The sequence below is a fragment of the Oryctolagus cuniculus genome, chromosome 4, assembly GCF_964237555.1.
Source record: "Oryctolagus cuniculus chromosome 4, mOryCun1.1, whole genome shotgun sequence".
In the NCBI taxonomy this organism is placed as follows: Eukaryota; Metazoa; Chordata; class Mammalia; order Lagomorpha; family Leporidae; genus Oryctolagus; species Oryctolagus cuniculus.
The window spans coordinates 12,614,965-12,632,263 of record NC_091435.1 but is presented as its reverse complement, the minus strand read 5'-3'; positions in this window follow the sequence as shown (position 1 = coordinate 12,632,263).

The window sequence follows — 17,299 nt, the reverse complement described above, 5'->3', positions numbered from 1 at the left end:
TATTATTATTATTATTATTATTATTAGAAAGGCAGAGTTACAGAGAGGTAGAGACAGAGAGACAGTTCTTCCATCCGCTGGTTCACTCCCCATATGGCTGCAGTGGCCGGAGTTGGGCCAATCCAAAGCCAGGAGCCAGGAGCTTCTTCTGGGTCTCCCATGCAGGTACAGGGACTCAAGCACTTGGGCCATCCTCCACTGCTTTCCCAGGCCATAGCACAGAGCTGGATCAGAAGTGGAGCAACTGGATCTCGAACCAGCATCCATATGGGATGCTGGCACTGCAGGTGGCGGCTTTACCTGCTACACCACAGCGCCGGCCCCCAGAATAAACTTAGTTGATCAGCTGATCATGGACTGACACCTTTAATTTCACGACCCTATCAAATGCTTAGGTGACCCCTTACTACGTCATGGTAGGGTCCTACTATTAATAAAACAGGAAGCCACTGAGCCTGCACTCCGACTGTGGTCACCCCACCTACTGATGGGAGGTGGCCTCATTCATGACAGTGGGAGGCCGAGAGTCTGTGTTGGTGCCTTTGGTCTACACAGGCAGGGGACAGAGGACAGAAGCCGTCTCTGCTGGCTCTTCGGAAAGCCACAGCAGCTGGGTCCTCCCGTGGGAAGAGGGGCCTTTAACGTCTCCTGGGCGCCCCGCGGGTGGCGTGAAGGGCTCACCTCCTGTCTCTGCATCGAAGAGGAATATATGGGGGGAAGCGCAGTCAAGGAGGGAGGCTCTGGGCGCAGAAGGGGAGCTGCGGCCAGGGAAGAACGCAGGGAAGAATTCCTGGTGACTCGCAAGCCGACAGCCCTCCGAAGGCGAGGACGGGTGCGGCGTGAGGCTCTGGTGCCCGCGCGGGGAACACCTGCTCTGTCGTCCCAGAGCTGCCGTGGGCTCCTCGCACCGGAGCGCCCCCAGCGGGCGACTCTGCAGCGTCGCTTCCCCGTACCTCACCCTTCCTCCACTAGCCCAACCCCCGGGCCGCTCTCTGCCCCTGCATCAGTCTGCGTCCCAGTGTTCACACAACATTCCCGCCCCTGTGCAATTTGTAAAGAACAGAGGTTTGGGTGTCCGTGTCTTGGCGCGGTGAGCTAAGCCTCTGCCTGCCGTGCCAGCGTCCCGCGTCACAGCGCCGGTTCGAGTCCCGGTTGCTCCAGCCTCTGATTCAGTTTGGAAAGCAGTGGTCCGTGGCTCAAGAGCTTGGGCCCCCACACACCTGGGAGAGACCAGGATGGAGTTCCAGACTCCTGGCTTTGGAAGTGAACCAATGAAGATCAATCTCGCTCTCTCTCGCTCTTGCTCTCTCTCTCTCTCTCTCTGCCTTTCAAATTAAAGTGAAAAAGAAAGGTTTAATTTCTTTACCACTCCAGAGGTCCAAGCGCATGGTGCCAGCTTCTGCTTCCCTCTGGTGAGAATCACATGGCGGATGGCATCCCAGTGCTGTCATGTGTGTGCGTGTGTGTTTGTGTGTGTTCATGTGTGTGCACGCATGTATGTGTGCGTGTGTAGGAGGTCCCATGGTGAGACAGGAAGGCAGGGGGTAGCAGGGATCACTGTTTGTGGTACAACCCATTCTCATAGACACTTGCTCCCTGGGCTCAATCCACTCCCAGGACAATGACCCCCGACCTACTCACCTCCTGCTGGGCCCCACCTTGTAGAAGTTCCAGCGACATCGCGGCTCCACCCCGGGAACCCTTGGGGGACAAACTTCCAGAACACAGCAGCCACCCCAGATTCACTTGCTGGGATGAGCGCCTGAGCCAGCGTAGCTCAGCTCCCCATCCCACACTCGTCTTTGGGGTTCAGCCCCATCAGGGTCAGGGCCACAGCACTGCCTTTGTCCTCACCCGCCCTGCCCACAGCTGTGCGATTCTGGGGCTTGCACTAGGAAACAGTCACTGCGTCCCAGCCTCCTTCCTGTTTCTACCCCTCAGTTGGGTTAAGATCCCAGCAGAGGGGACAGAGCGTGAGCCGTTGAGCCCCTCACCCCCCAACAGGAGGTTCTGAGTGGGAAGGAAAGGCCCGGCCATCAGCCCCGCCAGTGTCCTGGGAGGAGCCCCCAGAGAAACAGCTGGGGCCGGGGTGGGGGGCTGCCCTTCTCCGAGTGCTTCTGTCCGACTTCTCCGACTCCTTTGCCTGTCGCCAGCGTCCTGGAAGATCCTTTCTCTGGCTTCTCTCTGTACTTGGCAGTGACCGGAGCTGAGCAAGGAGCCCCCGGCAGAGACTGTGGCTGGGGGAGGCAGGAAACCACCGAGGGGGAGCCGTCCCCCGAAGCAGGTGTGGCTGTGGTGTGGAAGGGCAGAATACTTTTTTTCCCAGAAAAAAAAAAAAAAAGAAATGAGTTGCTTTTGACCAAAATGAGCTGGTCGATCATGGATGACGCCTGGCTCCTGCCCAAACCAAAATGATGGGAAATACTCCGTTCCAAACACGCACAAAAATCTTCCCCATCGCTCAGGCCAAAGCCCATTACTTACTCCACACGCTGGCACCCTGCCCTTAACCCGTGTGAGGCTTGGGATCACAGATCACTGTGTCCACTGTGCTTTGGTCCTTCATCCCATCCTATAGAGGAGAAGACTGACCCCTCAAACACTGACATCTCTTACCCTCTTGGAAGGCACAGCCCCGACCAGATCCCCAAACTCCAGAACCCCAAGTCTGCTCAGGACTTGTTCCACAGCTCCAGGCACCTGGAGGGGGATGAATCCCCTGAGGGCACAGGGGAGGAGCACAGTGGTTTGCAGAGAGGAGAGAGAGAGAGGACCGACATTTAAGAAGAGGTGACCGTGTTCCTGGCACCAGGCTAGGGACGCTCCTACAGTGGATACCATTGGAACTGTCTTCCCAACAAATTGGAGGTGTTGTTATGAATTGTGAGCCCCAAAACAATTCATCAGCTCTCATACCTCAGAATGATTGTATCTGGAGATACGGGCTTTGGAAAGAGAATCAAGGGGGCCTGTGCCGCGGTGCAGCTAGCTAAGCTGCCACTTGCCCATACTGGGCTGCTGGTTCCAGTCCCGGCTGCTCCACTTCCGATCCAGCTCCCTGCTAATGCACCTGGGAAAGCAGCAGAGGATGGCCCAGGTGCTTGGGCCCCTGCCACCTTCATGGGAGACCTGGATGGAGACACAGGATCCTGGACTCAGCCTTACCCAAACCTGGCTATTATGGCCATTTGGAGATCTCTGCTTCTCTCGCTCTCTCTCTCAAATAAATAAAATAAATGTGTTTTTTTTTTTTTAATAAAGAATGGAAGGGGCTGGTGCTGTGGTGAAGCAGGTAAAGCCGCCGCCTACAGTAGCAGCATCCCATATGGGCGCCAATTTGAGTTCCGGCTGCTCTACTCCTGATGCAGCTCTCTGCCATGGCCTGGGAAAGCAGTAGAAGATGGCCCAAGTCCTTGAGCCCCTGCACCCACGTGGGAGACCCGGAAGAAGCTCCTGGCTCCTGGCTTCGGATCAGTGCAGCTCTGCCCGTTGCAGCCATCTAGGGAGTAAACCAGTGGATGGAAGACCTCTCTCTCTCTCTCTCTCTCTCTCTCTCTCTGCCTCTACCTCTCTGTAACTCTGCCTTTCAAATAAACAAATAAATCATTATAAAAGAATGGCAATTATGTTAAATTGAAGTCTTTATGGTGGGCCCTCATCCAATATGGCTGCTGTCCTTATAGTAAGAGGAGTTTTGGGCTCAGACACACACGGAGGGGAAACCATTGTGAAGGCACAGGGAGACGGCGGCCGTCTGCCAGCACAGGAGAAACCAAGCCTGCCCATGCTTCCAGCCCTGACTTGCTGTCTCCAGGACCGTGAGCTGCCCGTCTGTGCTTCTGCGATGGGAGCTCAAGCCCACGGTCACAGCATCTGCTTCCCGTCCCGCTCAGCCTTCCATACTCACAGCCTGCCCCTGGCAAGTACCAACTGAGCCAAACGCTCTCCATGGCAGGAGCCAGAACAGAGAGAGCTGCAGAGAGCAGTACTGTGTGCAGAGTCATACCAGTGGGGTCTCTGGTGGGAAGACCCCCACCACCACACTGCGGAGATCCCCAGGACAGCCCCTCCTTGCCCTCCCTGGGGCCTCCTGTGCTAAACTTTCCAGTGAATTCCAGGAAAGACTCCAACATCCTGCCAAGAACTCCCCTTTCTTGGTTGAATCTGTTCAGAGTGGGTTTTCTTACTTACAACCCAGAGGAAGTCAACCGTGGTGTGTGTGTGTGTGTCTGTGTTCTATGACATGGTGCAGTTTCCCCATGAGGTTTTATTGTTCCATCCTGTGGACCGTGATGGTAATGATGTTGAGTAGCCAGTCCAAGGTCACAGGCTGCGTGCCTGTGCCCTTTGCTCTTGCCATGCTGTCCAGGACGCTGGAGTTCTTCCACCTCCCTGTGCAGGGCTCAGCTGGGAGCTAGGAGCTCAGTACAAGTTGTTCAATGGAGTTGGACTCACGGACGAATGTACCGGCTGTAGACCAAAACATAGATGACTGTGCTGCCTGTTCAAACCACTGGAGCCTAGAGAAATAAAACCAGGGTCAAGTACGTATTCATCTCATGCCCTGCTTCCCCTGAGACCTAGAGAGGTCAGAGACGTAACCCAGGCTCTCCGGGGAACTCATGGTTCACTCAGAGACACCAAGACCCAGCGCTGGCCCCTGGGTTCACAAACCCTGTCTACCGCTCCCATCTGGGTCGTGTTTATTTAACCTGCAAACCACAGCAAGCTACCTCCCCAGCAGTACCTTGTATTCTCCAGAAAAGATCTGCGCCCTCAGTGTCCCTCCCTTCCTCCTCCTCCTCTTCCTCTTCTTCCTCCTCCATGTGTGTGTGTGTGTTTTTTTTTTTTTTTTGACAGGCAGAGTGGACAGTGAGAGAGAGAGACAGAGAGAAAGGTCTTCCTTTGCCGTTGGTTCACCCTCCAATGGCCGCCACAGCTGGTGCGTTGCGGCCGGCGCACCGCGCTGATCCGAAGGCAGGAGCCAGGTGCTTCTCCTGGTCTCCCATGGGGTGCAGGGCCCAAGCACCTGGGCCATCCTCCACTGCACTCCCTGGCCACAGCAGAGAGCTGGCCTGGAAGAGGGGCAACCGGGACAGAATCCGGCGCCCCGACCGGGACTAGAACCCGGTGTGCCGGCGCCGCAAGGCGGAGGATTAGCCTAGTGAGCTGCAGCGCCAGTCATCTCCTCCATGTGTCGTAACAAAAGGACACAGCCCACGCTCTGCTGGGAACTCGCCTCATCCTCATCTTCGAAGGTTCTAGGAATCAGGAAGCTGGAACAGCGACGAAGGACTCAGCTGGCAAGGGTTTCTGGGCATTTTTCTCCTCTTTATAAAAATAAAATTACTTTTTCCCCTCTTGCTTTGGAAAGATCCCAAAATAAACCCAAGATCATTTGCATAGCTCTGCTGAAACTTCCCAAGCCAACCAAGACATCCAAGTTTCGCTGGCGGGGGGAATGGCTGTAGACCCGGCCCCGCCATCTTGTATTTCAACACGAATGCCTCGAGTGTGGAAGCCCTGGCCTCAGCACCACCTCCCAGAGCCACGAGGAAGCAGCTCCTCATTCTCTGACACCTCGGGCCTGGGACTGGCGGGGTGACGCTGTAGGTTAAGCCGCAGCCTGCAACGCCAGCAGCCCTGTGAGGTTCGACTCCCCGCTGCTCCATGTCTGATCCAGCTCCCTGTGACGGTGTGAGGTAGGGATCCTTGGTTTCTCCATTGCTCAGAAGCGCAGGAGAAATCTGCCCTGACAGAAAGGAGACGGCAGAAGCCCAGGTCCTTCTCATCCCATCCCCTCCACTCCGTGTTCTTTCCCTCCCCCTGGGCCCAGCCCAGGAGTTGACCAAGAGCGTGAGTCTCACGATGCCTGCAGTGGAACCTCATGGAAGCCTGATTTCTTGCCCCAATTTTTCTTTTTCCCAAATGGAAATATCTGCATTAGGGTTGTCTTAACTACAAAAACATGCATTTGCAGAAGGAGAGTTGGACTCACACATGAGTTCTGGGCCAACCAGCCTTCCCTGTCACCACCCCAAACCTGTAGCCAGCACCTCCCATCTTCCATTTGGCCAGCTGCAACTCCAGTGAACTCACCTCCCACCAGATGGCCAGGATCCTGAGTCCCACTCACATGGCTATGGGACTCGCAGCCCTCTCCTCTCCCCATTGTGTTTCCCCCAGTTCCCCAGAGGGCTCACAACACAGGATGCCGCGCGACCCCCAGCCCACGCGGCATGGGAAAGGCGCATTCTCTTCGTTCCAGCTCTGTCTCCCCCGCAGGTGCCCAGGGGGAGAGCCCTACCTCTCCCAGACTGATGGGATGGCCAGGCGGCTCTGGCACAACCCTAGCACAAGCTCCCTCCCCTCCCCACTTCCTTAGCAGGGAAATAAGAAGTGGGGGGGGGGGGGGCGGGGGAGGGCCGTGGCAGGTTCCTCGGGAGTTGGAGGCTGTGCAGCGACTTTCTTCTCGCCTGTCTGAGCACAGCCTCGGGAAACCAGCCGCGGGAGGATCCTGGAGGCTCCTAACTCTACTGACTCCCCTCCCCTCCTCCTTCAGCCCCTTCCTCTCTCCCACACCGCCTCTCTGCAGACCCTTGCCTCACTCTCCGCCGCTGGCCCATGAAACAGGTGCATGCTCCAACCCCAGCCTCCCAAAGCCAGGCGGGCAGGAGTCTGGGAGCTCCAGCCCTCTGATCCCCCAAACGGAGCCTCTGCAGATCCCTTCCCAACCTTGTGATTCAGGAGAATAAACCAGAATAAAATCTGTCTTGGGGCCAGCACTGGGATGCTGCAGGTTAAGCCGCCACCTGTGACACCGGCATCCCATATGGGCATGCTCCACTTCCGATCCAGCTCTCTGCTATGACCTGGGAAAGCAGTGGAGGATGGCCCAAGTGCTTGGGCCCCTGCACCCACGTGGGAGACCAGAACAAGCTCCTGGCTCCTGACTTCAGCCTGGTAGTACAGGTCCAGTCGTTGAGGCCATTTAGGGAGTGAACCAGTGGATGGAAGCACTCTCTCTGTATCTTCTCTCTGTGTAACTCTACCTTTCAAATAACTATTAAAAAAAAAAAAGACCCTTTGCTACCTCCTTTATGGATTTAGATGGGCCTCCTACACTAAGTTCAGGTTTACGGGCTTATCCAGAAAAGAAAAACACGTTAGCATTTCCATGCAGGTTTCAGAAAACTCAAGATTTTTTCATCACTTTGGATTTTCTAACCCAGGCATTGCCTTACACGGGTGGGAAGGGAATCGCTTTGTTTCGGGATGCTGAAGACTTGGCGGTAAAATCCACGGCATCAGGCTGCGGGTGCCCAGCCCCACCCTGGGGGAGGGAGCTCTCCACCTGCCCGCCCTGTGCCCCATGCCACTCTCTGGTCCAGCTGGTGCATGCGCAATGAACATCACCCTGCACCCGCACCGCCCCTCGGCTTAGGAGAACTGAAGAAGCGGGGGGCATCTCAGGCCTCTTCCCACAGAACCCCACGTGGGGGCTGTGAGCTGGGATGTCAGAGGGAAACGGCATTGCTCCCTCTGTGTTCCCATTGTACCGGTGCGGGATGGGTCCAGGCGAGCCCGGCGCAGTTCCCACGTGTAGGGCTGTCTTCTTGGAGTTAAGGAAGCTGCAAAATTCCCATTCATCTTCCCTATTCGGCCACTTCAGATCCTGTCCCCAGTGTGGCTGGAATTCCCAGGATTCTTTCCCAAGATATTTTCTCCAGGTTCTCCTTCCAACAGCCGTTGTTATCTCTGACAGCAGGGGTGGCCCCTGTCTCTGGAGCTGGACAGCACCAGCTCTTAGGCACAGACTCCCGCTGGTGGGAGCCAAGGTGGAGGGGTAGAGGGGAGAGACAGCTGCCACCTCCCCAGGAGCACCACATCGCAAGGCTACGTCCGCCTCCACCAGGGGGAGCCCTTGCAAGCTTTTGCTTCCTCTCCCTTTGGTTTGACAATGCAGAGCCCAGGCGCACTGTCTGATGGACCTAAAACACTTCTACCACCTTCCCCTTGGAAGTGCACACTCAGGCACCAACCCAACACTTGTTGGGAGGTTCATAGAAATCAGTTTTTCTGGAGAATCGTGCCTTTCTCTGACTCCAGCTTCCTGCTACCGCACAGCCAGGAAAGCAGCAGACAACGGCTCAAGGACTTGGGTCCCTGCCACCCACATGGGAGATCTGGATGGAGTTCCTTGTTCCTGGCTTCTGCCTGGCCCAGCCTTCGCTGTTGTAAGCATTTAGGGAGTGAACCAGGAGGTGGGACGCTTCTGTCTGTGTCTGTTTCTCTTTATATCTCATATTCTCTCTGCTTCTCTGCCTTTCAAATAAACTGAAAATTAATAATATACTTTTTTTAAAAAAAATCAGTTTTGCTGGAGAAGGTCAAAAAATCAAAATAGTTTTAATTGATATAATAAGAATGTTTTAAATTGCATTTTCAGGGGCCAACATCCCACATGAGCACCAGTTCAAGTCCCCGCAGCTCTGCTTCTAACCTAGATCCCTGCTAATGTGCCCGGGAAAGCAACAGAAGATGGCCCAAGTGCTTGGGCTCCTGCACTCATGTGAGAGACCCAGAAGGAGTTCCAGGCTCCTGGCTTTGGGCTGGCCCAGCCTCAGCAGTTGCAGCCATTTGGGGAGTGAACCAGCAGATGGAAGATCTGTGTATGAGTGTGATTCTCATTCTCTCTCTCTCTCTCTCTCTCTCTCTGCAACTCTGCCTTTCAAATAAATAAGTCTTTTTTAAAGAATTGCATTTTGAAAAGAAAAGCCGAAGTCCCTGTGGAATTCTTCATGACGTCAGAAGGCTTACCACACCTTACATTCTCTCCCCCTTTCAACAATTCTGTGCAAGGGACAGATTTCACTCATTAATCCAATTTTCATAATGCTAGTACAAATAAGAAGACAAAAACATGTGAGGTTATGTGAGGTGCTCAGGGTTCTACGTCTGGTTGAGAGCCAAAAGCCACGCACGCGTCTTCTTCCGTTCTTATTGTGTGTTCATTCCACTAGCAAATCACAGGCAGATTTAACAGCGCTCAGACATCCCACCGAGCTCACACAGTCCACATGCAAGCTACACACGTGCACGGTGAGCTTCCCAGAAGATGTTCCACACCGTACTGTGTACAGTAAACATGTCTGAAAACGACCCCGGCCCCCACACCAGGAGTTCGGTTGAGAGAACTATTCAATACTGTGAAATATCACGCAGTCACCAAAGCCAAGCTGTAAAAGCATGCTTGTGGCCATGGAGAACTGCTCATAGCTACAGAACGCGCACAGCAAGCTGTCGTTTTTATAAGTCTATGTATCAATAAGACACATAGCAAATCATAGGGAGGGATAGATACTAAAATATTAACAGTGTTATTAATGGATGAATTGCTGGTGATTTTTTTTTTTTTGCTTTTGCTTTTTAAATGTATTTTTAGTTTGGGCTGGCACTCTGGCGTAGTGGGCTAAGCCTCTGCCTGCAGTGCTGGCATCCCATATGGGTGCCAGTTCGAGTCCCGGCTGCTCCACTTCTGATCCAGCTCTCTGCTATGGCCTGGGAGAGCAGTAGAAGATGGCCCAGGTCCTTGGGCCCCTGCACCCGCGTGGGAGACCCAGAAGAAGCTCCTGGCTTTGGATTGATCCAGCTCCAGCCATGTGGCCATTTGGGGAGTGAACCAGTGAATGGAAAAGCTTTCTCTCTGTCTCTCCCTCTGTCTGTAACTCTACCTCTCAAATAACTAAATGAAATCTTTAAAAAAAAAAAAAAAAACACCACGTATTGTTCCTTGTAGTAGACATTAGCAGTTGTACACACTTATGGGGCACAGAGTGACATCTCGTACAAGTACACCCAGTGTGATGAGCGGGTCAGGGCAACCGGCAAACGGTTGCAAAGCGGTCATGTCTGTGCACTGAGAGTGCGCACAGTCCTCTCCCCGGGCCGTTTTGAAATAGTCCATGAACTCTTGTCAACCATAGCTACTCTGCTATGCCGCGTTGTTAGATAATTCCTCCTCCACCGCCCCCAGGACCCCTGTTCCTCCCTTCGATCCCCTCCCCCCACGTCCTGGGCTCTTGCAGCCACTCTTCTTTGCCACCCACTTTCTAGAGTCCCCATAGGAGTGACAACACTGGCATCTGCCTATGCCTGACCTGTCACTTAATGTGAGTGCGAACGACAGAATGGCATTCTGGTTTTCCTGTCGCGATTGAGTAATACTCTATTGTATACTTGTACCACATTTCCTTTACTTGTGGATGATTTTATGGTCTTCATAACCTACATCTTCTACATTCTTACCCACAGTAAAAGTACATTTCTTGTTTTTTTTTTTGTTTGTTTGTTTTTTGGACAGGCAGAGTTAGACAGAGAGAAAGGACTTCATTTTTTTCCGTTGGTTCACTCCCCAAATGGCCACCATGGCTGGCGAGCTGTGCTGATCCGAAGCCAGGAGCCAGGTGCTTCTGGTCTCCCATGGGGTGCAGGGACCAAGCACTTGGGCCATCCTCCACTGCACTCCCTGGCCACAGCAGAGAGCTGGCCTGGAAGAGGGGCAACCGGGACAGAATCCAGCACCCCGACTGGGACTAGAATCCGGGATGTGGGTGCCGCAGGTGGAGGATTAGCCTAGTGAGCCATGGCGCCGGCCTCTTGGGTATTTTTTAAAGTGTCGGGACTGCTGTGTCAGGAGCCCTCATCGGGTTAAAGCACAAACGTGTTTGCACGTAAGTGTACGTACTAGCGTGACAGGGCAGCTCTGCAGGGTTATTCGCTCACTTGTTGTGTAACAGACATGTCGCACCCTTCAGGGGACAGAAGACTCCTCACCAGAGACTTGGTTCCTGGGTTTCTCGTCTCGTGTTGAGACGGTTTCCCCCAGAACCTCAGCGCCACTTCTGGGACCGAAGCTGTCGCTCCTGTACTCTCCACTTCCCAGCCGCAAACCCGCTGACCAGGGCTCAGCAGTTAAGATGCCGCTTGGGACAGCAGAGTGCCTGGGTTCAAGTCCCGGCTCTGTTCCTGATTCCAGCTTCCTGCTCATGCACACCCTAGGAGGCAGCTCAAATGCTTAGGTCCCCGCCACTGCCATGGGAGCCCAGTCCGAGTTCCTGGCTGCAGGCTTCAGTCTGGCCCAGCCCCAGCTGTAGCAGGCATCTGGGGAACGAGCCAGTGGATGGCGAGATCTCTGTCTATGCTGTCTTTCAAATAAATGAACAAGTCCACAGACCCAGCCACCAAACGGTGCTCCTGCAAAGCCGACCAGTGCAAAACTCCTGGTCTCGTTTCTGTCCGCCTCCCGGAGCTGCAGTCCAGGCTGCCCACAGGTCCCAGCCCTCTCTCCCATCCCCCCTGAATGAAAGGCATCAGGTGACCTGGAATTGTCCTGTGTGGCAGAGCCTCGCTGGGCTCTGGGCTCGCCAATGAAGCCTTTGTTCAAAGGACTGCTCACCGCGGGGCTCCCGGGCAGTGACATCCTCGCTGGAGAGCCTGGGACAGCTCATGTCCGTCATCCCAGCTGCATCATTCGAAGTCCCCCTAATTCTCTTGTCATTGTCCTACTCACAATGAGACTGTCACTGGGTGAGGACAGTCCCCTGGCGCCATAGCCGCCTCTGCCCCTTGGCTCATGCTAATCTTCGCCACGCTGCTGCGTGCCTGCAAGAATCTCCCTTCTCCGTGAGCACATTCGCTCTGTACCTCTTCATCGTGCGCGCATTCGGGGTGTGCCTTGCAGGATGGAGAGTGAATGTGCTTTTCCAACTTGCCATCGCTGGGGATGAGGGAGAATCAGATGTGGGGAAGACGCACCCAGAAACAGGCTGGGCTCTCCTGGAGCCACAGCGAGAGTGGGGTCTCCCAGCTTTTCCTGCTTGTGGAGAGAAAGCAGCTGTTGCCATGGAAACCCTGCCCAGTGGTGACGGTGGTGGCAGCAGCGGGCAGGAGCCACGGGAGTCTGCCCGCCTGCCTCCGTGGCTGCCATCCAAGGCTGATTAAGTTTGGGTTGGCTGTGACGTTGCTCAAGGCAGGCAGCGACGGGCAGGGGCGAGCCCGGGAGACGCCGAGCACCGCCAGACACATCCCTTCTGCTCACTGGAAGCCACGTGAGCAGCGACAAAAGAAATCAACAGGGCATTTTAGCAATTAACATGCTGGGCGCAATGCTGGCGACCAGGCAAGCTGTTAAAGAAAGCGTTCCTGGACCCGTGTTTTCGTTCTATTCAGAATTCCACGCGCTGATTCATGAATTTCTTCAAGACACGCCACCTGCCAGCCACCTACAACCACTAAGCACACAGCAGCGGCAGACGTGGGCGCGCCGCCACCCGAGCCTCTCTCCGGGCCTTGGTTCTCCAAAGGGCAGGTCTTGTCGCCGGCCGTCAGCCCGCAGGTGCCCCGGCAGCCTCTGTCGGCTGCTGGAACGAGGTTCAAATCAGCACAGCCCGAGGATGCCTGACCCAAACCGCTTGAAATCTTTGATTTCAGATTTGTTCGACTTTTGGGGTATCTACATGCGTGAGGAGATGAAATTCTTCTGTGTTGTACACACAGCCTGAGGTCACGTGAAGAATTTTCGGCTTTGAAACGGTTTCAGATGTTTCAGATTAGGGGTGATCATCCTGTTATTTATTTATTTATGTATGTATTTTGAACGTCAGAGTTATATATATAGAGAGAATCTTCCATCTCCTGGCTCACTCCCCAGAAGGCCACAATGGCGAGGGCAGGAGCCAGGAGCTTCATCCGGGTCCCCCAGGTGGGTGGCAGGGGCCCAAGCCCTTGAGCCATCTTCCGCCGCTGTCCCCAGGCCATAGCAGGGAGCTGAATCGGAAGTGGAGCAGCTGGGACACAAACTGGTGCCCATATGTGACGCCGGCGTCACAGGCGGCAGCTTCACCGTCACAACACAGCACCCGGTCCGATCATCCTGTTCTTAACTAACACAACATTTTAGATTCATCTTAAGAGGAAATGTACGGATTGTTCACGTCCAACCTCCTCATCACAGAGATGAGAAAACGAGGCTGGAGCTGGGACCCCAGGAGTGGCAGTGGCTCCTCGCTGGCTGGAGGCAGAGTGGGACGCACCCCCAGGCCCCAGGTTCCCCAGCCTGGTGGGATCTCGCAGACCCCTCACTTGGCATCCGCTGCATTGTGTCAAGGATGACTTGGTGCACAAGCATGAAGAGAATCTGTTTCATCAAACGGAGACGGACACACAATACACAGTTGTCCCTGAGTATCTGAGCGCGGCTGGGTCCAAGTTCCCCACAGCTACCCAAACCCACAGATGCTCAAGTCCCATGTGCAGTATTTGCATGCACCAGCGAACGTCCTCTTGTATACTTTTAAATTAAAAGTTACGAGAGAGGCAGAGAGAGAGGGAGAGCGAGCCCACCCATCCACTGGCTCCCTCCCCAAGTGCCCCCAAGTTAGGAACTAGGAGCCAGGAATGGGATCCAGGTCTCCCACAGGGCTAGCAGGAACCCAGACCATGGCCCGCTGGAGTCCGCACTAGCAGGAACCTGGAGCCAGGAGCCACGTGCTTGGACGTCTTCACTACGAAGCTGAGTGTCCACTCCGTCTCCCGTGTGCTTTGTAACATCAACACACTGTAAGTGCTATGCAACTGGCCGCTCTGTGAGCACTGCATTGTTTGAGGAATAGCACAAGGAAAAGGAAAATATATACGTGTTTGGCACAGTTGCAATTTCTTCCCCGAATATTTTCCATCTGTGGCTGGCTGAGTGCGGCGATGTGGGGGGCCGCGACTGTCGAGGTCTGGACGTGAGGTGTGGGGAAGTGCGCCGAGGTGAACAGTAAGCGCTGGATGCCCCGGCCCACAGGGAGGGAAACTGGCTCCCGGGTGGTTCCCGGGACACTGTGGCTCCCCGGGGAGTCTCGTGGTCAGACACTTCAGCAAGGGGACCAGAAACTCCCTGCTCAGAAGTCCGACGCCTCTCTGCTGGCAGTTCCAAAGCCAGCTGGCAAACAACCCGTGAGGGCTCAGAGAGCACTGGGGGCGGGGACTCGGCGATGAACCCGAGTCACTAGGAAACCATGATTACCGCCCCTGGTAAAATCAGACTCTGGGGAAATGGCTGTGGGAGAACCGTGTAGCCAGCCTTGGGGCACAGCCCTTGGGCACTGCTTTAGGAAGGAGCTGGGTGGCAAGCGTGGAGGATCCAACTCCACGGGAGCAGAGGCAACCAGGAAGGCGGCTCCTGCAGTCCCCACCCCACCGTGCCCACGAACCGGCTGCGCACGGTGAATATTTATGTGGAGAAAGGCGACCCCTTGTGGGCTAACTCTGGAACAAATCGAATTGAACAGCCTGGGAGCCCTATTTCACAGGATGCTGGAAAAATCGCCACGCTACCAGGGGAGTTCATAATCGTGCCCAAACAGAGGCGCGACGGAGACCCCTGGGCCTCGTGGGAACCCCGGGGAGGGTCTGCGTGACGGCAGTGTGCCCGGGGGACGCGCCCCTGACAGCTGCCCAGAGCCCTTGCGGCCAGGAGCTTGCCCTTGGAGCGGCCTGGGGCTCTTCCCGCCTTGCTCCTGCCCAATTCTTTCCCACACCCAGACGCGGAGGAGCCCGGGGAAGCCACCGCGAGGTGCGTCCCTCGAGGACAGCCCGGCCCCGACGCCTTCTCAGCCCGAGTGGGACCCTCGCTTGCCTGGAGGGAGCAGCCCCTGCGGGCGGGCACCAAGCGCACCTCCACCTCGTGTCCCGCATCAGACTCCCCAAACCCAGCCCGATGCTTCCAGCGCCCTTCGCGGCCAGATCGCCGGCGGCCTGCTGGCTTCTCACAGCCCAGGGAGGCGCCCGCCCTGCCCCCGGTGCAAAGCTGCACTCACCCACCTCTGCTCCCGTCCCAGTTCCAAGAATCACTGTATTCACTTACGGGGGAAAAATCATTTAATACAAACTATTTTTAACATGGTGTGGGAGGACAAAGGCGGAACCCACACGACCGTAGACGGATCACAGGTGGGTAATTACACATGCAAATGGATTCGATTTGGTAATTCTCCCCTGAATTCCTATTTACACGCTAACAAGTCATGCTAACCCCACACCACCACTGCACTTTGGGTTTCTCTTTATTCTGATGTCAATTCTGAAATATTAACGCCATTTAGAACACCTCGATAACACCGTGTTTCTGAGTTTAGACTGGGGGGGGGGGGGGCTCCATACTAACTGATCCACACAGCCGGTAGGAGATGAAAACTACTTTCCTCACTTAAAAAGTACCCCAGTGTACAAGGTTGCACAGGCTGGGTTTTGGCGGGCGGGGGTTGGGGGGAGGGCGAATCTACTCCTGCAGGAAACGTCCCCTTAAAACCAGAATGCAAAACCCAAGTCATGAAGCAAGAACATCCGGCAGAGCATCAGGAATGAAATGGGAGAAAAGTACTTCCTGCTGAGCAGTCAGGAAGGGCCTCCTGGAGGAGGTGACATTCGAGCAGGGCTGTGGAGGACAAGCTAGAGCTGCACATAGAGCAAAGGGGCAGGTGGAAGGCACGGAGGAGTTCTGACGGGAGGCAGAGCAGGAGGCCACCCTGGGCAGATCAAGGCCTCCAGGCACAGACGGAGAGAACCCATGCTGTGCGCTTTGCAGTGACCGCCGTGGGAAGACGCACTTCACAACAGGGTATCCACCGGGTTGCAGCAGAGGGATCCAAACATTAGTGATGCAAGCAAGGGACACCGACGGCTAGCGGAGCAATGGACAGAGAGGGAGGGACGAGAGACTGAGCCAAGAGCTGCCCGACAAGAGGCCGGAGGCGGCAGCGGGACCGTGGGCTCACCCGGCCCCACACGCCCTCACGCATTGCTGGCTACAGACACAGTGCAGGAACTCAGAGCTCCATTTGCTGGAGAAAGGGGAGGGGAGCTCACGCCTGGGAAGCCTCCTATCGGATCCTCCCTGACAGATGCAGGAGGATCGGGCAAACAGCTGCAACACACCCCCAGGAGTCTCCCCAGGCCGCCCACCCATTTCCGACTGCTCCATCCGGGACCTTCCCTCAAAAGGCAAGCGCAAGGAGCGTCATGCGAGGCTCCTTCCACCCGGAGCGCCTGAGGCTGCTGTGCCGTGCTCCTGGCTCCTGGCCTTGCCCGTGGTAAACGCCCAGCACCTGCAGAGAACCCTGCAGGCGGGCACGCCCTGCCCAGGCAGCCACTTGTCCCACGGGGGACGCTGGCGTGGCCATGTGGGAGCCCCACAGACCCATAGTAGATTTACGACAGGTTTTTTTTTTTAAGTTGTTTATTTGAAAGGCACAGTTACAGGGAGGCAGAGAGAGAGATCTTTCTTCCACTGGTTCACTCCCCAGATGACTGTAATGGCCAGAGCTGTGCCAAGCCGAAGCCAGGAGCCAGGAGCTTCTTCCGGGTCTCCCATGCCAGTGCAGGGGCCATCTTGTACTGCTTTCCCAGGCCACAGCAGGGAGCTGGATCAGAAGTGGCGCAGCCAGGACTTGAACCGACGCCTGCGAAGGATGCCGTACCCCCTCCGCCACAGCACCAGTCCCTAGGATGAGACCTCACGCAGAGCCAGGAGCACCAGTCCTGCAGGGGCCCCCAGAGAGGAAGGCCCTGGGTGGGGACCCCTCAGGCTGGCAGTCTGGGAGCCTCAGAGACCCCGCTCCCACGGCAGCAGCAAAGCCCCTCCTGCAGGGACATCCCAGGAGGCCAAGGCTGAGGACGGCCCCTCTGAGACCATCCAGGGACCGGCCTTCAGAGGCTTGGCTCGCTGCAACCGTGTGGCATGGCGGGTGTGGGCTAGCATGGAGGTGCACACATCTGAACGCAGGGGTGGGGGGCGGAGCGAAGTCCCCCTGGGAGGGAGCCACGTGGGCAACCTGAGCCATGTTTCTCTTGTGCTCCCCAATAAGGGCTTCGTTAATTAGTGCCATGGAGGTTAGAAACACTCTTTATGATGCATGGCTGGCTACAAACAGCACACAACCCCGCCTGCCCAGGGTGGACAGGTGCGCGGGACTAGGGGGCGTGGCCCCTGCACTGACCGCTGAGCTAGTGGAAACCAGTGTGAACTCACTGGCACGCCTGTTCAGAGCGAGCTTTCGCACAGGTGCCGCCGGGGCCCGGCAAGCTTCCTGAGGCTGGACGGCTGTCTGGCGGCCGGCAGGGACTGATGCTGCCTTCGTGACACCACGTTCCACCTGGCGGCGAGCTTGTGAGCAAGGAGACGGAGAGGGCTCGCTTGTGCCACGTGGGACTAGCAGGTTTCGACGACGTCACAAGAAGAACCCTGTACTGG